Here is a 22,173-nt window from a genome sequence, read left to right as displayed (position 1 = left end):
ACTACAAAACACTGTATAAGTATGGTCCATGCCCCACTTCTGTCGCACACAGTATTCCTTTAGGCTGCGGTTGTACCCGCCGCGGTGGCTCAGTTAGCAAAGTCGTTGCGCTACTGAGCACGAGATCGCGGGATTGAATCCCGGCCATGGCGGCCGCATTTAGATGGACGTGAAATGCAAAAAAACGCCCGTGTGCTTGCGTTGTAGTGCATGTTAAAGAACCCCAGGTGGTCGAAATAATCTGGAGCCCTCCACTACGGCGTGCCTCGTAATTAGAACTGGTTTTCACACGTAAAACCTTAGACTGCGGTTGTGTTTGTTTGGGACAGACTGGCCAGTGCCTGAACGACCAGCTGCGTCAACACCACAGGTGTTGGAAATTGGGAGAAGAGTCGAATGTTGCTCTACACTGCAAAAGTTGCAGTTGCTATCCGCGGTTGCGGAATACAGAAGTTGTAGGCCGTAGAAAAAGCAAATTAGAACGGGAGCTTTTGGATGCGGCGTTAATCAAACATTCTGGACGTGATAAGTGCGTTAGCGTCGCTTCGGTGGGACTTTCAAACGAAGAAACGCGACTGATGGGTAGCCATAGCTAAGCTGGTTCTTTAATTCTGATTTTGTTTTTTATGCCTCTAGTTTGTTATGCTTGCTGTGCTCATGCTTCTCATTTATCACATGTCATGAATAGATGGTACACGGGTTAGGAAGTTTTTTGCCGTATTTGTAAGTTTTGCGCCTGCTATGTAGGTTGCTGATTTCAGGGTGTCTTGGGCGCATGCGCGAATATTTTGTTGCTGCAGGAAATATATTCCAATGAACGTTTAAAGTTGACAGTAGCGCTCGTCCCGTCCGTCTCGTCTCACTTTGTCCTCTCTTTCGCGCTTCACCGTACACGAAAAGCACTACGATTGCGCTTTTCCAATCTTTTGACATTTTCTCAGATTCCCATATATTATTCAACGATACTCTCTACCAATGCTTCGGAAAGGTCGGCGAGCATTGAATAATGAATACGATCACGACCTACTGCCGTTTTTTACTAGAAGTGAGTACCCTGTTTAGTTCCTGCAAGGTGAATGGAGCACTTTATTCTTACTTTGACGCACAAGCAGTTGGCAATTTCTCCTTTGCTGCTTTGTGTTTGTCTTTTAAGAACATGTCTTAATGGTTCGCAAAACTACACACCTTATAAAAGTGTTCCCCAAATATATTGACTTGTTTCCATAGTGTTGTCTGGGTGCCTGAAATTGTAAGCAAGGGTATCGTATATGACGAGAAGGCCGCCCTAAACTTTCTCACCTATTTTCACATCCTCTTGGATGTCATGATGTCATTAAAAAACGCCAACATTATACTAATCTATAAGAAGGGAGACGTTAAAGAATTCAAGAATAATAGGCCGATCAGCTTGCTTTCAGTATTCTATAAAATATTCACCACGAGAATTCTCACTAGAATCAGGGCAACACCTGACTTCAGTCAACCAAGAGAACTGGCTGGCTTCAAGATGGGATATTCTACGATGGATCTTATCCACGTCATCAATCCCGTAAGCGAGAAATCTGCGGACGACAATAAACCTCTCTATATGGCATTCGTAGATTATGAAAAGGCATTTGATTCTGTAGAGATACCAGCAGTCATAGAGGCATTGCGTAATAAACGAGTACAGGATGCATCGTGAATATCTTGGGAAATATCTACAAAGATTCCACACCTACCTTCATTCTCCACAAGAAAAGTGGAATGTTACCTATCAAGAAAGGGGTCAGGCAAGGAGACAATCTCTCCAATGCTATTCACTGCTTGCTTAGAAGAAATATTCAAGCTCTTAGACTGGGAAGGCTTAGGAGTGAGGATCAACGGCGAATATCTCAGCAACCTTTGGTTTGCAGATGACATTGTCCTATTCAGCAACAATGGAGACGAATTACAGCAAGTGATTGAGGACCTTAATCGAGAAAGTGTAAGAATTGGCTTGATGAATATGGAGAAGGCAAAGATAATGTTCAATAGCCTGGCAAGGGAACAAGAATTCAGGATCGCCAGTCAGCCTCTAGAATCTGTAAAGGAGTACGTTTATCTAGGTCAATTGCTCACAGGGGACCCTGATCATGAGAAAGGAATTGACAAAAGAATGAAATTGGGTTGGAGTGCATACGGCAGCCAGTACCAAATCCTGACTGGGAGCTTACCCCTGTTATTGAAAAGCAAAGTGTACAATCACTGCATTCTACTGGTGCTAACATATGGGGCAGAAACTTGGAGGTTAACAAAGCTCGAGAAAAAGTTAAAGAACGCACAAAGAGCGATGGAACGAAAAAATGTTAGGCCTAACGACAAGAGACAGGAAGAGACCGGTGTGGATCAGAGAAAAAACGGGGACACCCGATATTGTAGTTGACATTAATCGGAAAAAGTGAAGCTGGGCAGGCCATGTAAAGCGTAGGATGCATAACCGGCGCACCATTAGGGTTACAGAATGGATACCAAGAGAAGGGAAGCGCAGTCGAGGACGGCAGAAAACTAGGTGGGGCGATGTAGTTAGGAAATTTGCTGACGCAAGTTGGAATCAGATAGCGCAAGACAGGGGCAATTGGAGATTGCAGGGAGAGGCCTTTGTCCTGCAGTGGACATAAATATAAGCTGATGATGATGATGATGTCAACAATTATAAACACATACTTATGCCATGACAATTTTTCGACCTGTCTCCGTATGTATTGAGCTTTCGCTTTGGCTTCTTTGAAGTTCAGAAAGTTGCTATGCATTGGGTATCTAAGCAAGATCAACCAGGCCTTATTTTGCTGCTTTTTAGATTCCGTGCATTCACCTGTCCACCAAGGATTTACGTATGTTCTAACAAGGCCTAAAGATTGAGAAACAACCTTTCTAGCTGAGGCTATGATAGACTCAGTAAACTTTTCATTGATTTCATCAATGCTCAGACTCATCGAAATGAGGTCCTCCAGCGTGGCACTTTTCGTGAAGACAAACCAGTCTGCAATTTGTAGTTTCCAACAGCGCGGTTTATGAGATATAGTAGGTAGTGTTCATGAGAGTTGGATAATGGCAGGTAAATGATCGCTGCCATAAGATCTGTCTAGTACATTCCATTTAAAATCAACGACAATGCCCGGTGAGCAAAATGCTAAATCAAGGCTTGCTAAAATTACGTATACTCAGTGAAAAATCTGTTGTCCCAGATGAGTTCAATATACAAATGTTATTTGTTAAAATAAGATCTTCGAGAAGTTACTTTCTTTGGTCATTTTCATCGCTGCCCGAAAGAGTACAATAAGCATTAAACTCCCCTAAAAGAAGAGGCTCAGGCAACTGTTCTATTAAATTTTCCAGTACTCTAATGGTAACGTGGGTATGAGGCGCAATGTAAATTGAACAGATGGTGACAGTTTCATAGGAAAAAGAGCGACCACTACGACCTTGAAAGTGGTGTTGAAGATAATATTTAGCGTATACGAGTGCAGCCCTCCACGACTATAGTGACTCCTGAGAAACGGCCAGAGTGTTCGCGGTCCCTTCGATTAATGGTAAAACCTTTAAGCAATTCACTAATTTTAGGGCGTAGATTTGTTTCTTGTAGGCAAAAATACTATAGGCGCGAAGTCGTTCATTACGTCTTTAATGTCACCTTAACTGTGCATCAGCCCTCTACAATTCCAGTGTATGATAAAAGCCGTAGTGATGCGATTGAAAATGTTAAGTTATTAGGTCAAAGTCGTCGTCTTTTTCTAAGCGAAATGGCCGTTCTCGCGTCCGCGGGCCGTGCGCACAACCTATGCATCTCAATACGGAAGATACAAAAGCTGTGCTGGGTTGCAGTACATCCGCGTGCAATGGCGGGCCTTCGGCACGGTCGGTCATTTATCGATAACGTGCTTGATTTAGTAACATCTGTTTAACATCAAAGCAGCATGAAACGATTAACGGTGGCAATGTTTCTTGGCGTGATAGGCGCATATGATGCGCCTATGCTCACCAGTGGTCACTGAGGTGAGCATTGGCAGCCGTGCATTGCTCTGGATTCACAGCTATTTGAAAAATAGATGCTTCTTCGTCCTAGCGAGAATGGGATGACATCACCCCATCTAACAAGCAAAGGTGTGCTGCAAGGCGGGGTGTTATGCCCCACGCTATTCAACGTAACACTGTTAGACTTTGATGAATCTTGGCCAACGACAGTACAGATATTGATCTATGCAGATATCAGCACATGGGCGTGCGGCATGACACGTCCGCAGCTACGAGTGAGATCGCAGAAGGCGGCCGCAAAAATACCTTTTTTACCTGCGCATGATAGATTTGAACTATCTTCAGAAAAGTGCCGCTTATTCGTATTTACTTGCAAAACAATTACGCCGTATAAATGGACAAGTAATTGCATATGAAAAAAAAATTCAGAACTTTGCATACTCTAAGGTATACAAGCCCAAGTACTATGGACGTGCCTCGGCCTCCCACAGTGTGCATGCACACCAGCCACTATCACCATAGCGCTTGACCACCTTATAGCAATGTGCATTGCAGCCGACGCCACGCGTGGTTGCATGGAATGTTTACCAGATGTCCTAACCCCCCCGCCGATGATGATGATGATGATGATGATAAAATGTGGCTGAGCCCTTTGATGATGTTTGGTGTTTGATGGCGCAAGGGCCAGGTATGGCCAAAGAGCGCCATGCCAGTGTTTGTGAGTTCGCAGTGGAGCCATTAATTCTGAGAAGTAGATGAGGCGTGGCTGTAAAGGGGCCTAAAATAATCGCTGTAAAGTGCGTAAAATATACATGTACTAAAATCATGGCAACGACTAATGAGGTGTACTATGAAATTAAGAATGCATTGCGAAAGAATGGCACGATATTTAAAATATTTAGGATGCAGTAATTGGCAAGAAGCCCTACTGCCTAAATAGAGCCCTTGAACCACAAGGGCCTGGAGGCATGAGCTATAAAAAAACTACTATCATAGCGGCATCCTCTGGAGAGACGATGCGCTACGAACGTATGGGGCTAATAACATGCAGGACCACATCGTACAAGAAATCGACGGCTACTTAGCCATAAAAAAGTGTTTTTTCTCCAAGAAACATATTGGGATGTAGAGGGACATGATATCGGTACGCTTATGGAAAATATTTATTTCTCTCTGTTTCGGCTTCCCGACACCCCAGGAGGACGTGGAGGACGGTAAGCCTCTCACCACGTCTACCATAGGTTGGTGGTTCGTCGCCTGTGACCAAAAAACTGTGGGTGCCATATGTATGTCCTATTTTTAGACGACAGAACAGGACATCAGTTCGTTGTGTTTTTGTTACGGGGGGCCAGAAACCTAACTGTGGTTTAATCAAGTGTAGCTCATTATTTGTTTCAGCGTCCCACTAGCGCTGCCAGTGGTCTGGCAGTTTCCTTCGCAAAAAAGGCTTCAGATCTGTGGAACGAATAGCAGCGGCAGCATTAATAGCTTGCGATATAGTTGATGTGGCGAAGTGGTTTGCAAACACATTACCCGCAATGCCTCTATGGCCAGGCACCCAGCATATAATCACATGCTGGTTAGATGTATACGCTTTACACAGAATGTAATAGAGCTGAATAAGTACAGGGTTTTTGTGTTTACAGAGTGACTTCAAGGCTTTAACGACACTTTGGGAGCCTGTAAATAGGATAGTCTTTTGAAGTTTTGATTTCGTTGTATACTTCACAGCCGACAATAGTGCATAGGCCTCAGCCGTGAAGATACTTTTCTCCGGGTGCAGTACACCGGATTCCGAAAAGGATGGACCGACGGCTGCATAAGAAACCCCGGTATGTGACTTGGAAGCGTCTGTGTAAAACTCTTTACACGAGTATTTAGATTGGAGTTCTAAGAAATGCATTCTAATATGTGCCTCTGGCGCGTGTTTAGTGACCTCTATGAACGATGTGTCACACTTTATGAGCTGCCACTGCCACAGCGGCAGCAGTTTTGCTGGAGCCATAGGACATCGTTCAAGCAGCGGAACACCCATTTCCTCAATCAGATTCCTCACACGCAATGAGAACGGCTTTCTCGCTGCCGGTCGATTTTGGAAGAGTGTGGAAGAGGTCATAGCGTTTATAGTTGAAAATACGCATGTTCTATGTTCGCGCATATGAACGCTGCAGATGGAGTGAACACTGCTTCAACTCCATGTAGAGGCTCTGGATAGGACTTGTTCGCGAGACGGTTAACCAGATGGTGAACGGGGTCTAGGATTTTCAATGCAGTTGGCGTTGCGGAATTATAAATTATAGCTCCATAATCAAGGCGTGAGCGGACAAGACTTTTATACAAGTTAAGCAGACACTTACCATCACTACCCCAAGTCGTACGCGACAGAAGCTTTAAAAGGTTTATTGTCTTCAGGCATTTTGCCCTCAGATACTTGCGGTGAGAAATAAACGTCAGCTTGGAATCTAAAATGATTCCTAGGAACTTATGCTCGCTGTTCACAGAGAGCGCATCTCCTTTGATTACCATCTACTTGGTACCATCTACTTGATACCATCTCCTTGGTACGGAATTAGTATACTCGACACGATACTTAAATCTATGGAGGAGTAGCCACGCTGTAGTACATTTGCTCTTTCTTATTAAGTAAACATGCTCCTAAGGAAAAAAAAGCGTTCAATTAGGCGACCTCTCGCATCGCAGCGAGAGCTTCCCCACAAAGTGTTATGTGCATTTAAATCACCGACAACTATGTATGCAGCCGGAAGTTCATCTAAGTAGTTTTGAAATGTGGTTTTATTAAGTTGATAGCTGGGAGGGATGTATACAAAGCTAATAGTGACTAGCTTGTCGAACAACACCCCTCGGACAGCAACTGCCTCTAGGGGCGTACGAAGTTTTAATTCCCGGCAGGCAACACCTCTGTCTACTATGATAGTCACATCACCGGATGACACAACAGTGTCATCGCGGTCTTTGCGAAAAATAGCGTATTGTCTCAGAAAACTTGTTTGTGTACGTTTGAGGTGCGTTTCTTGAACACACAGCACCTTAGCGTTAAACCTGTGTAGGATGTCTTTAACGTCATCGAGGTTGTGGAGGAGTCCTCTGACGTTCCACTGTATTATTTGTGTATTCATCGTCCTTGTCGCATCACAGGGTCCTTGTCGGGCCCTGTGTTGCGGGCTTTTTCTTGTTTGGAGCGATCGCGAGATTCACGGCGCTCCTTAGGCGTTGGTGGCGCCGTCTGGCCGGTTGCTGTGTCCATGGTCTCTTGCGGGGCGCTGGACACGTGCTCTTGCGAGCGGTTTGTTTTACGTGCGGGCTTCGTATCGATGGACGAGATCCCTGAGGCCGCCAGCCCGGAGGTTGATGGCCCCTTGTTCTGAGATGGCGGAGCAGCACTAGCTGCAGCCGCCGAGGGGGCGGATGGCGTCGCTGGCGGCTCACTGCGTGTGGGCCGGACAGCCGCCGGAAACCGTTGTGTCGCTGCCCCCTGACGCGCCACATCGGCAAAGGTGTTCTTGGGCAGGTATGAAAACCTCCTACGTGCCTCGTGGAAGGATATGTTCTCCTTTACTTTGATTGATACTATTTATTTTTCTCTTTTCCAGGGAGGGCATGACCGCGAGTATGCGGCGTGCTCCCCATCAGAGTTCACACAGTGGAGAGAGTTTTCAAATGATTCAGAGAGATGTTTGTTCGCACTGCATTTTCCACAAGTCTGACGGCGTCGGCAGTTCTGTGAACTGTGGCCAAATCTTTGGAATTTAAAGCATTCGAGAGGGTTGGGGATGTACGGCCTTACTTGGATTTTAATGTAACCTACCTCGATTGTTTCTGGCAGCACGCTGGAACCGAGTGTGAGTATTAAATGCTTAGTGTCAATTTCTTTACCATCACGCCTCATTATGATTCGCTTTACGTTGATTACATTTTGTTCTTTCCATTCTTCCAGAAGTTAAATCTCGTTTAGCTCCATGAGATCATCTGAGAAATCACACCACAGATGGTGTTCATGGTGCGGTGTGGGGTCACTGAAACGGGTATGTCCCCGAAAGACACTAGGTTACATAGTTTTGTAGCGTTAGCTACACTGGCCTAGCCAAGCCCGTTTCGCGCGGCACATCAAGAGCCGTGCTGCGCATGCGCAAGGATCAGTGATGTCACACGGCTTGCGCACCGGAGCCACCGGAGCCGGCACCTCTCGCGCACTCCGCCGCCGCCGCGCGCGACTCACCGCCGCCGGTCTGCGCATTCCAGAGGAGTGACGTCGTAGCCGTGGTAGACGCACTGGCGCCGGCGCGCGCTCGCTGTGCAGTCGCCGTCTGACACTGCGCTGGAGCCGCTGCGCTTCTGACTGGCGGTTGCCAGTGTGGTATAGCCATGGAGAAGGAGAGCGCAAATGCTGCTCAACAGCGCAGAAGAACGGAGAAGCTTGACTCATCGGATCCCGAAGTAGTTGCCTGGCAATTAGCGGTTAAGCGTAGGAGACAACCAGGAAAGCTAAGAATAATCAGCTGAACCTTTGCTAACGCTACGTATATCCTGGCATAGCCGAGCTAAGCCACTGCAACTTTTTGTTTCATGTTGCTTTTTGTCGTGAAGTTCCAAAAGAAGGTCGCCACTTGCTAGTGTGGTTGCCTTATGGCCTGGGCCAATAGTCTGAGTTAGACTTTTGGAAACGAGGAAAGACGGGATCATTCTCGTTGTTTTTCCTGGTTTCTCACAGTGTATTACTTGATATCGGGGGAAATTCTCAGTGTTATGACCAAAAAGTTTTAATACTTTGGTGCGCCCTCGTTTCTGAGGGCGATCAGAGAGTTTGAGAAAGGATCTATTCATTAAGATTTGCAGTTTTCGGTAGTAACGCCAGCCACCCACCGTGGAGCCCAACAAGGGGACGCCACAGGTCTTATAGAAAACAAGTCCTGCGGACGCCAACTGTACCTTTCCGCTATAACCAAATATGTACAGCCAAGGTTGATTGTACCACACAAGGTTAACCCTTGCTGCCAGGAAGACCGGAAGCAAAAAGAAATTAAGAGAAGACAGGAAAGATTTAAAGTAAGAGAGAAAGGCGAAGGTTGGAGGGAGAGAGAGACAGGAAAAGGCAACTACCGATTTCCCCCGGGTGGGTCAGTCCGGGGGTGCCGTCTACCTGAAGCCGAGGCCAATGGGGCATGTTGCCTCCTCCAGGCGGCCGTAAAGGTCCAAAAACCAGGCCTCGGCTCAACCCACACGATCCCCTTTTCCCCGGACACGGCTAAGCCGCACACTGTAGACGCGGGAGGGTCCAGCACCCATGTGCTCGGGTCCGTGGTGTTGCAACACACCAAACGCCTGCTTGCACAGACGCCCCTGCGGGAGGCTCAACCCTTTGCATAGGACGGGGATATACGCCCTAGCCCGAATGATAGGGAGGAATGAGAAAACCGTGCACGTAAGCACACAAACACTACAGCATCACATTACCAGGAATAGGGATGATGATGATGATATAATGGCATGCCATTTGAAAGGGAGCGGTGACAAACGGTCACGTATCCTGCTTGATTTTGTCAGGTATGCTACGGGACGTCACCGAACAGTGCCTCTAGCGGCCGCCCCTGCAAACAAAAGCGCTTTCTATGGGAAAACGTCGTTTTTCACGAATAACAAATCAAAGAGGTCGTCTTTCAAAAATTTTCCGAGGAAATTAGTGATACGCACGTAGGGGCGCGACATCTCATGCAAGCGGTACCATTACTTACGGCCGAATACCCGCTCCAAATTGCGGGTGAAATTTTAAGTATGGCATTCTATGGACACGTTCAGATTTTGGACGCTTATTAGCCCAGTAAAAAGTGATTTGCAATGAAATTATTGGGCATCGATTCTTATATTCCCGGGGATATATCAACTTCACTGACTCAGCTTTCAGCTGGTTGTGGCATCGCAGCTCCGGAAATGACAAGAAAGTCGTTCCAAAATAGCAATTTTGGACAAGGTCACGGAATTTATTATGGTAGATCTATAAACCTAGATTTTGGCCGCAGCAGTGCATTGAAGAAATTGCCGAACGCTCTGAACGACGACACATAACAATAATTGATTCCACGAGTGCAAGTTAGCAGGATCGAAGATGCCTGCGCATGGCGTTTTCGTTCCTTTTCCTTTTTTTGTCGCTCGCATTGTCCCTGATCTGTCTGGCAGGGTTCCGCCAGATGGCATATTACAAAATGCAGGTAATTTAGTTACGGTTCTGGTATTGTTTATTTCTATCTGCACCAACTATTCGGTACAAAAAATTGCTCGCTGGTTTCCTGAACACGTGAACGTACTTCCAAACTTCCTTTGAACTTTAGGTATGATGCATTGTAATCAATAAACACAGATGACGTGTTTTGAAAGCTTAATTCTTTCTTAAGGTGAAGATTATTGAAGATATTACAAAGAACTATGTCTCCCTTTGCAGCTATGTAATAGGCGAGGCGTGTGTGTGGGACTCTACTGCTGCTTGAAATGTACGGGAAAAAATGGCATCCACTTTGCCCAATTAAAATACGCAAAAACACAAAGATTGCCAGCAGTCGGAGACGTAGTATTCGTACAAGGTAATATAGCTTAAGCTATTTGACGGAGTACCCTTGCGTTATATCAAAGCATGATTTTTACGCACCTGATCTTGGGGGCAAATGAAGGCTGTGCGAATTATTGGACAAGTTTGTTTGCTTAGTACAAACAGATACGCGGTAGCTCCCAGTGGCGCCTTTATCACAATCGACCTTCGCCACACGCAAGATGTGCCCACCGTATGTCCTGGTGGCCTGAGATTTCTAAGCGTTCTCTCTTAACGCCCCTTGTCTAACCACCGACGGCCTTGGTGCAGAGCATCTGCAGCGACTATTGGGGGCAAGCTAGAGCTGCGGTCATTTACCCACTAGTTAAAGATATACGCGTTGTTCCCGCGCTGTGCTCTGCCATTATGAGACCTCCATGCTTCGAAAAGGGTTTATCTCTTCATCCCAAGGGCGTCCCCATCTATTAGCTGATTTGGGATGCCAAATCTGAAATCGTCGCCATAGGAGAAGCTCCGATCCCATGGTATTTTTCTCTTATTCTATGTGAATCACGCTATCTTCTTTTAGTGCTTCGGGAAGAAGAACCAACCAATATATTAACTGCCGATGCATCTTCTTCGTCCTGCAGTGGACATAAATATAGGCTGATGACGATTAGGATGATGACGATGATACCTTGTCCACATCCCATCAACTCTAAACGCTCATTCGACGCCCATCTTGGGCGAGCCTCGATCGACGACTCAAGCGGTCATTGGTGCGACACTTTCCATGCGTACTATTCCGTTCCCTCGCCGCAGCATGGCGTGATTCCATTTCCTCAGCATTGGTGAGCCAACGCGAAGAACCACTTCGGTTTTATCGTGCTCCACCAATCAGTGGACCCTGTGCAGACGCATCTCCGGAGTACTGCTGACATGCACACAAGAGCACGCCTTTTGGACGACCACCCAAACGGCTTTAATGTTGATACAATCGCAAGTGAACATCTATGCTCTAGCTCACCTCGAAGAAGTGGCTTCCTCGCAGCTGTGTAATGAACGACATGAGTGTCATCCCGTGCTACTAGGACTGTAACGAACTCGTCAAATCATGGAACGGGCGATCTCAACTTGTAATGCAGTGATTTGGGCTTGTTGGTATGACATCGTGAGGTTTATAGCGCGTGAAAAAGACAAGGACGAAGAAAGAGATGACACACACACGCGCTGACACACAGAGGCATGAGGTGCTATAAGCCTCACGATATCATACCAACAAGCCCAAAATCACTGCATTACCCAGGCAGCACAACCAGGCTGGCCCCAGCACGGCATTATCACGGCAAACACCGGCACAAATATAGGCCCGAAACCGGCAGCGCTACCCGCGTCAGGAATGGCCCAGTGTGGCCATGCCACTAAAGGGCCTATTTCGGCCATCCAGTGGCAGTGCCAATACAGGCATATAGCCGTCTCTGCCGTTAATTGTCATTCTAGTGTCCCGCCTTGCCTACTGGCAGCGCCGCTATTGGTCAATAGCCGGCTCTGCCGCTTTTATTCGCTTTATTGTCGCGTATTACCCACTGGCATTGCCATATTGTGATGTGTGTGGGCGATGCCGTAATTTCCTACGATTTTAAATTGGGCAAAAATTGCACGGTAGCTCGATGCAACATGCAATAATCTACTATAAAATCACCAAATAATGATACATAATTTCTTTATTGGTCTTAAAATAGGTTGATACAGATTTTCGCTCGTATCCCCAATCCTGTGGGCCACCTACGAAAGCTTTGTTTATGGCGCTACGGGGGGTTGAGGCTGGGCTCGCAAAAGGGGCACTTGAAGATGCTGAACAGGTTGAGCCGCTTCGGCGTAACGCCGCCTTCTGCTATTAGCACAGTCGACGGCGCCTGGCAGCCTGTCACAGCTGTCCCCGATTCGTCGTCGGCGCGAAGTCAATCGACGGGGTAGACAAGCTGGTTGGTCGTTCCGTACGCAAGCGAGCACAGTGAAAAGAGTCAGAGTCGGGCGTAAACAAAAAAAACAAGATATTTATCGGCTGATAAATACACAGATTAATAAAATACAATAATAAAAAACACAAGACAGACTAACACACCTGAACTTGATCTAACACAATGATGAAGACAAATAAATACGAGCAATCAACAGAACATATACATATGAAACAGTGCGAGGATCAAATAGACAAGAATACACTTCACAGTATTTCACTAAAGCAAAGTTCAAAATAAATCAAAGTTCAAAAGAAAACAAATGGTGTCATACGCATGGCCGGGCAGCAGCAGCAAGTCCATAAACCGTGGAAGTCGGTGCACAAAGCTTTCCCGAAGAAGGCTGGCGGTCCGATCTTGTCGAGGTGGATGCGAATTGCTGAGCTGGGTTTCCCGGGAGTCTAGATCTGACGACTTCCCTCAAGCAGGTTGAGCTAACTTGAGGTGAACTACCGTGAGCTTCGTTGCAGACGCTGGTTTGACGTCTCGTACGTCAACAAGTTCCTCGGAGTTCCGACGTGGCCAGGCGGCCCAGGTGATACTGGACGGCACTAGCCCCCCAATGGCTTCTCAGCAGCGCATAGGTTCAGCTTCTAGACTAATCAGCAGGGCCCAAAACATGCGCTTAAATAGCCTCTCCTTTCCCTAGTTCCCTAGGTAGGGAAACTGCCGCTATGTATCATTCTCCGAATTCAGCTCTCTTAGCTCCCAACAATCTTGGCCGCGCCCTTTCACTATGGACGAAGAACCGCAGATTGGCCTCTCTCCCAATGTCAAGGGCCAAGGTTGAGCCCGGCACTACCACGTGGCCGTACGCGCACACTTCGGGGTCCGTAATCGGCGTGACGCGTCTGGAATCGAGATGGCAGCCCGAGCGGCCACGACGCTTTTGACGCCCGTAATTAGGCGTGTCGATGTCGAATGCATTATATGCTGCACAGTCAGGAGCCCACGTTTTTTGACGCTCGTAATTCGGCGTGTCGATGTCGAATGCATTATACGCTGCACAGTCAGGAGCCCACGTGTTTGACGCTCGTAATTCGGCGTGTCGATGTCGAATGCATTATACGCTGCACAGTCAGGAGCCCAAGTGTTTGACGCTCGTAATTCGGCGTGTCGTTAATCAGCGTCCAAACCATTCGAAAATATGCCGCTCCGTGACACAGCCACATTCTTATGAAGTCTTGCGCTTGATTGATGTCGTTCTCTGCGTCTCTCAGGCACCTTCTGCATACAATACATATACCTATATTATCCCAACACTGCCTGCAGTGCATAATATAAGCAAGAGGCACAAAACTGAGAAATTAAATACGTATCACCTGTTCCCACTCTGCATAGCCGCATGTTAAACAGTCTCTTGCTATTCTTCCCATGCAGGCTGTACGGCAGCTGAACTGCATGGCCCATGATGGCGTTCATTATATTGAAGGCAACCTCCCACACACATGATTCCTCCATTCAAACAAGTTGTTGAAGCTGAAAAAAGAAGCAGAAATACGCAAAAATTAGGTAGGAAATGCCGCTCCATCAAAATATGCGATTTTTGTTCTATCTAGCCAATTATGATGAATTATGTCTTCATTACAAGACTTCTCGTAAGTGCTTGTGGGTAGCTGTACTTAGCCTTTGGCAATGCGTAAGCTTTTAGAACAAAGGTAGCAAAGAAAGGGTACATTACTTCATGATAAACAGCTAAGCAAGCTATAATACAACAGATTATAGTTTTGCAGGAAGTCCTGAACACTAGTCAGCTCGCAGAATATAGTTCCTCAGTAAGGAATTACGACAATCCAACTTTGGTCTTCTTCAGTGTACCAGCCGAAATTTGCTGTGTTGCGTTTTCAGACAGTGCGTTTCAGCTGACGCTGAAGCGGTGCAGCACCGTCTACGTACATAGTAAAAAGTGGCCGCACATTATCTCTGTAAAAAAAAGAAAATACACGTATTAGGCAATGCACTTAGTTGAAACACTATACTTGAGAATAAGAATAGGACAATTGCACTTACCTTGCTATAATTGAGTTTATTTCGCAGTAAATATAGTTTTCCGTCGTTTGGCTAGTTGTTCATGTTTCACCCGATAACAGTGTGGAACCAAGCTTGTAGTGGCGAAGGTCAAGCCGCTGGTACTGAACACGCTGCTGGACAAGTTGATGCATGCTTCGCCAGCAAAACATGGTGCAAGCAATGTGGGCCACGACAGCTCGGAAGCAGAAGCAGAATGTGTACGGGTCCCTAGTCCTCCGAGAGACCGAGAGTCGCCACGTTTTTTTTGGCAGCGGGCGAGGTCCGCGCAGGGAGCAACAAATTTGACAGGGCATTATTCACGCTTCTTTGTGCACCCATCCGGTTCTGATTAGCAACGCAGGCTCGGCTGTGCGCATTATAGACCGTGCATACCTTCGACACTGCAAAGCGAGGGGACGCAGGGAACACGTGGTGAGAGTGAAACGCATTCTTGGTAATTTGAAGTCACTTCGCCTGATAGTAGTGAAAAACGACACGCGCACGTTTTTTATTCTTTTATTTATTTTTTTTCCAATAGCTGATGTGGCTGAAGGAGCAGTAGCACTTGTGCTGATTTTATTATATATTATAGCTGAAATGTAAAACATGACAAATGGACCTGTAGAACAACTCAAAGTGATCAATGAATGTTTTCATTGTTTGTTTTTTTTTGCGCTCATTATCCCAGGAGAACGGTAGAGCAAGACAACGTGTGCGCAAAGGGGTAGTCCGGCGCACAGAATCATTTGCTAAGATGCCCCCATGCATTTCTTGCTTCTGGTTAAACAATACAACCTCCCCCTTCGGAAAAAAATGAATAGACACAAAGCAGCGGCAGCTGTATCTAATCAACCTCGCGTCAATACCTTACGCGGCGCATAGCATAGAAGTGAAGCCCAAAAAGAATCTCGTTCAAGTTCGCCATATTAATTTACTTAATTATGTTAGTATAGTGTCAAAGCCCGAAGGCTTTACATAATAAAGCGGGCAGTTTTTTTTTCTTCTTTTCCTAAGCAAGAAAGCTTCAAACGTGGCCGCTGCGAGAAGAAACGTAGATGGGAGGTAGAAAAATATGTCCTTTAAGCAACGGGAGTAATAAAATAAATCCTAAAAAACAAACTCAAGCGAGATCGCATAGGGCGACAAGTTAAACCAAGCGCACTGGCTACACGTGAGTAATTGTATGTAACAAAACACGGAGGGCAAGCTTTTGGACACTTTCGAGAGCTTCCGATAAGGTATATCAGTTGCTGGATTCCAGACAGAACTGGTGTACTCGAAGATTGACCTCACCATGGATTTATAAAAAAAGAGCTTCCCATGTAGAAAATCTCGGAGCAAGAAACAAAACATGCGGTTGGCATTGGTAAATTGAAAACTCAACATACATACTCCAACAATGTTGTGTGTGAGATATCTACAAGAGGAAGAAGTTACCAGAGGTGCGTCGTTGAGGGTGTAAGTGGGAGTCTGAATTTTATAAGGAATAAGGAAGTTTATGTATGCCCCTTTGCAAAGTCAAAACAACGATAGGTTTATTGATTAGCTGATGTAAGATGCAAACGTCAGCGAACAATTTATTCAAATCTGTGTTGCTCTCACAAAAAGAGTTCACCTACTTGAAAAATGTATATATATATTTGAGTAGTTTTTAACACGAAAGTGTTTTATGCCGGGGTCCACCAAGACTTCACTGACGTATTTCCGTCACGGAAATACGTCATAGCACATAATACAAAGAAAGAAACCAGAAGAAAAAGTTCCACAAACATGCAAAATTTGGAAATCGAACCCACGACCTCTCGGTCCGCGACGATAGATCGCCGAGCGTTTAACCCATTGCGCCACAAACGCATTTGCAGAGAGCTACACAGACGCGCCTTATATATCTAACACTCCTCCGTGTACCCGCGCTCTTGCTCGGGGCGGTGCCGCCGCCTACGAGCAGAAAAGAGAAGTACTGCATTATGACACTAACGCGCACCGACAGTGAACGCTTCGGTGGTCTCAGCACTACGACGCCTCGATGCCAGCATTCGAAGGGACGCTGGCATCAAGAAGCACTACCAACGCCACCTAGGTGGCGTTCACCGTACTCAGCACAGCGGAGCGTGGCCTCCGCAATTAGCTCTGAAAATGTTTCTGAAGTTGATCGCGGAGGCTGCAATTACGACGCGCTGTACGCGCTGATTTGACTCGGTGACGATTCAGTTACGTGCTTTGTCTTGCGCGTTGTATTAGTGTGTCAGTTACGTGCTTCGTCTTTCGCGTTGTGCTAGCGTGTGCAGCGTAGTGCAGCTTCCATATGCACGACGGTTGCTCATGGTCATCGACGTTGGTAGTCGTGATGGAGGAGACGTGCCACCAGGCGTCAGCGTGGGTGCATCAACGCCTAAGGGCGCTTTAGCCACAAAACACCAATAGACATTATATATCAATGTGCAATAAACATTACACTACTTCTGTGAAGACACGTTTCACTTTCGTGTTCTATACCGATTCCTATATAAGAGGGATCAACCAAATTTTTTTTCTTTATACTTATTTCACTTTTTAATCAGAAATTTTATTCAGTAGCTTACATTTTTATCCAGTAGCGTTCATTTTCTTTTTTCTTTTTCATTCTATTTTCGTTCTCAGTTGTAGGACTCTTTCAGCCATCCGTCAAGGTTCGGAATGGCGCGGCGGGCCACGAACATTCCTGTTCTTTTTTATTTTTCTTTATTTTCAGTTCCCTTCAAAGGGAGAGCGCCTTCTGTAGTCATCTTGGTCGTCTGACCAAACCTTTTCTCTTCACTCCCCCCCTCCCACCCCATCTATCTGTTGTGGCGTTGTCTCTGTTCTCTGCCTTCCCCTTTCTCTTCAGTGTAGATATATTTGGTGTCGTGCAAAATAAGCATTTCATTGTAAGTTAGCGTTGGGCTTGTCTCACATTCGTGTCCCTTCTATGTGCTGTGTGTGTTTTTTTTTTTGAAGTATGCTCCAATAGCCCAGTAGAAACCTCTTCTCCAACATGTCGCCACTTCATTTTTTCCCCGGTTCTTTCTGCAGGGAGGAATTTACGCCTACTGTGCCAGTTGGTCTGCAAATATCATCTGGCATCAAAAAAAAAAAAAAAACACGCACGACAGAGGTTGCCGGGAAAGGCACCTAAGATTATAATAGAGCTGGCCGAAGGAGACACTCCTACACGGTTCGATGTGCTCTTTATGCAGAAAAATAATACGGGAAGCAGTCATCCAAAAAGACTTGTATTGTACTAGCAATAAAATTTACAGCCGCTACAGAAGTTCTGCTAGCAAGGGCATTACTGGCAAGTGGTACATATGATCGCACCATAAAGTTATGCAATATTTTGAAGTTCACTACCCGCAACACTAACTAAACGACGCGCATGTAAGCACACATGCTTTTTAATTATACACCCCCTTGAATTTGTTATTGTGCCTATCGAGGATGCACACGGCAAACGCGCATTGCTGCGTTATAATGGAGTGCCCTTGTGTCACTTGTAAACAATCTCCGATTGAATGATTCAACACAATAAATAAAATTACGCGAAAGTTAACAGCCTTTGTAATAAAACAAAAAAAAATATGCAGAACATACATAATAATTTAGTAAAAAACAAAAAAATTACCAGTGTGATCTCGTTGCAGTTGGAGTGAGCGGTGAAAAATTCAAATAAATAATGCGTGCTGTATAACATATATAATCAGGATTGGCCAGCGAATGGTGCGTTAAAAGTAATATTGCAATGCCGTTCTGTTCGACAGGCCAATATTTAAGGGTCTGTCAGAACTGCTAAACAATGTGGCTATGCCTATAGCTTTGAACGGACGTTGTTAACCAATGTTTGGAGATGTACAGCCAATGAGGGCACTCGAACGGCAAAGCAGGCCCGGGATAGCCAGTTGCGTCGCCCGGCCTATCCATTAACGGGCATTCACCGGCACGGTAGGGCCAGCGCTGGATGTCTGTTACAGTGGCTTTGCCAGCACTGGCATTACGGAGGCAACGGCGGGCCTTCGCGGCCCAGCCAGTGCCGGCTGAAAACCATCATCGGCCCTAGTTGGCCCCATGTAATGTGTTGCCTGGGTACAGCACTTCATTTCTAGTACATCGGACTCCTTTCTACTTTTCTACTTGTTCCTCGGGACCCAGCAGCAACTGTCGCGTTCATTACCAGCGCCGTTTGCAAATCTCGGTCCCTTTCATTTTGTCTTCGAAATAGCGCCTGTGTGGGTCACCTCTTCCTTCGTCCTTAACTTTTTCACGCGCTATAAGCCTCACGATCTCAACTTGTATCTCGCATCTGCTTGGGGAGTAAAGCATTAAATATGCATGAGAATAGGGAATTGTAAACTTTGAACACAAAAGATGGAATTAACTTGCTGCATGCAGTAGGAAGAAACACACAGTGCCGTTCTCATTATTTGCAAACATGTATTACTTATAGTCAGAAGTATTACGCGTTTCGAGCACTTTTCTTTGTCCCGTGCTGTATTAGTGTGTCATGCAGCGTGCGGCACCTGCAGTCGCACCAGTCCGTGCCGCAGTTGTCAAACACTGAGACGACTCTCAGCTTCTGAAATAGCTCAAGAGCTTCCGCGACGCGCACTTCGTTCCAGTTCCTAATGTCACCAGACTGCCACAGTTCCTGGAGGCGTGCAGCAATCCCACCGTAGAAATTCGACTTATCGAAAGCCTTGTATGATGTCGCAGGTGCTGCAGGCCCTCCCAGCTGTCACTGCGAGATATCTGGTCGAGTTGAAGTGCAGTCGCTCCGTATGAGGACAACTGATGCACTGCTGTTGATAAATGTCATCTTCGATGCACACTTCACGGGAAGATAGTAGCGCTTTGAGGCACTTGAGGTGTTCCAGGGCGCGCATGTCGACAGGCAGCTGTGCATCCCTTGCGCGAAGCACGATGGTATTAAGCGATTCGCAGTTCTGTAAAATGACCAGCATGCTAGCATGCGACAATGCCCGGCCAGGGATCGCCAATTCTTTCATCATCTTGAAGCGGGTCGAAGCCGATGCAAGAACCTCAAGGTAAAGAGGCCCCGTCGAGACGTCCAATTTACAGATAATTGTACCTCTTGCCAGGATGTCACGCACGTTCTGCACGCTGCTTCTAAAACTCGAATCGATGTACACCTCCGCCCAGAGACTGGGATCGAAGGCGAGCGTCTTCCACTGTGCTGAAAGTTCGGCTATAGTCGGCAGAGAGGGCTGAGGAAGCCAAGATATCTTTAACACTAGCTGAACGGGCAGCTCGTCGAAGTTCACCATTGTAGGTCCCTCTCAGCTCGTTGCTTCTTCTACGTCCACTTCTCCTTCAGCAACTATATGAATAACTTTCTCAAATAATGCCGCGTCTCGGTGTTTTTGTTCTGTCCTCTTCTTCTGCGATCGAGAACACAAAAGAACGGGTCCACGCGTGTCAACGTTATCGTCTTTTTCTATGCGAGAGGCCCGTTCTCCCGAGCCTGTGCATCTCAACACGAGGTAGAGAGAGAGAAAACATTTATTTAGACCATCGAAGGTCGTTGATCTTGAGGACGAGTGGGTGGTGTCCTCATTCCAGGACTCCAATGGCCATGGCTGCTCGACGTACTCGCAGGACGATAGCTTCTTGTCCCGCCAGGGTATCGCCGGTCAGCTGTGCCTCCCACCACTCAAATGACGTGTTAGGCGTCTTTGAATGTTCAGGTTTGCCCCCGCACCCCCACGAGACGTGAAAGAGTGTAGGGCGTGTGTCGCCGCACCAGGGGCAGATGCCGCGATATGTTTTTGGGTATATTTTGCTGTATCTGTGTACGTTTGGGGATGTGTTTGTTTGGATAAGTCTGAGGGCTATTGCGTCTTCAGGGCTGAGCTTTTTGAGGGGAAGGATAAATCCTGCGGTTGAGTCGCTGGATCTCGAGTCGGTCGCAGCAATTTGATGGCAGGGGCACGAAGGTAAAGGGTGGGGATTGATGAGATGATTGGTTTTGCCCCGCTCGGTTGATTAGCGCTCGAGCTAAGGCGTTCGCCCTTTCGTTCCCCTGCAGTCCCTCGTGGCCCGCCGTCAACACGAAAGATGCAAAAGGTGTGCTGGGTTGATGTACATCCGCATGCAATGGAGGGCTATCGTCACAGTCGGTCATCTATCGATAACGTGCTTGATTTAGTAACATCTGTTCAGCATCAAAACAGCATGAAAGGACTAACGATGGCGATGTTTCTTGGCGTGATAAGCGCAAAAGATGCGCCTATGCTCACCAGTGCTCTCTGATGTATGCAATTGCTAGCCATGCATAGCGCTGGATTCACAGCTATTTGGAGAATAGATCCTTCTTCGTATTTACCGAAGGTGGATGACATCCCACCAACTAACCAGCAAGGGTGTGCTGCAAGGCGGAGTGTTCAGCTCCACACTATCCAGCGTAGCACTGTTAGACTTTGTTGTATCTTCGCCAAAGACAGTAAAGATATTGATCAATGCAGAAGCACATGGACATCCGGCATGACACGTCCGCGGACACGAGTGAGATTGCAGAAGGCGCCCACACAAATATATTTTTACCTGCACTAGAAAGGCTTCGAACTATCTTCATAAAAGTGCCGCTAACAGTTAATCGTATTTACAGGAAAACCAATGATGCCATGTGTTATGCGCATAAATGGATAAGTAATTGCATATGAAAATAAAATAAAGGTCGTTTCTTCGGAGTCATCATCGACCGTGATTTGTCTTGGACACCACACATTTCATACTGAACAGCAGTTTGTCTGTGCAAGCCCATGTATACGAATTTGTCAATATACATGGGCTTGCATACATACCTTGGGGCCGCATCTGTGCAATCGATGCTACAGCCATACCATTCACTATTTATTGGCTTCCTAAGATACGGCCTGCCCGTTGTCAGCCGTGTGTGATGACGATGACACGCTTCAGTTGGAACAAAAGGTTATTTATTCAAATGAAAAAGCAGAACTTAGCGAGCTTAGCGATGCCATGTGCTGCGGCTCGGCGCGTTCCTCCCTAATCTCTCTTTACGCCCCCTCGTGTCCGCTCTCACAAGCCAGCATTAAATGGGCTCCTTGATGCCAGGTGGCGCTAGTCGTCCGAAGTTGACGCGGTCCCTAACACCGTGCTCGGTAACCCTAGTAAACCGTACCGTTTCACACTCTAAGGTATACAAACCCAAATACTATGGACGTGCCTCGGCCTCCAACAGTGTGCATGCACACGAGCAACTATGACAATAGCGCTTGACCACCATATAGCAACGTGAGAGAGCGAATCAGCAAGTCTTTGCCCCTATTTTTTACTAGCCAAAATAGGGTGCATACAGGTAATTACAAATATGCTTACTATTCTACGTAGCTTACACTGTTTTCCTTATATTCCCCACACCGGTTCAGAGATTCTTCACATCGCAGTACTAAATTTGAGATGCCCCTATTGTAGAATTCGTCTGGCTGAGTATGAAATCACCGTCGGACTGCTGTCTTGGCTTCAGGGCCTTTTGCGAACGCGCAACAGCACCTCACACTTCTCAAAGCGATACACCTTTCTCAAACGTGGGCTGCATTTCCCTGTGGATTTCGATGGGCA

The sequence above is a fragment of the Dermacentor silvarum genome, chromosome 1 (genome assembly GCF_013339745.2).
Source record: "Dermacentor silvarum isolate Dsil-2018 chromosome 1, BIME_Dsil_1.4, whole genome shotgun sequence".
Classification (NCBI taxonomy): domain Eukaryota; kingdom Metazoa; phylum Arthropoda; class Arachnida; order Ixodida; family Ixodidae; genus Dermacentor; species Dermacentor silvarum.
Note: the sequence above shows the minus strand (reverse complement) of the source record.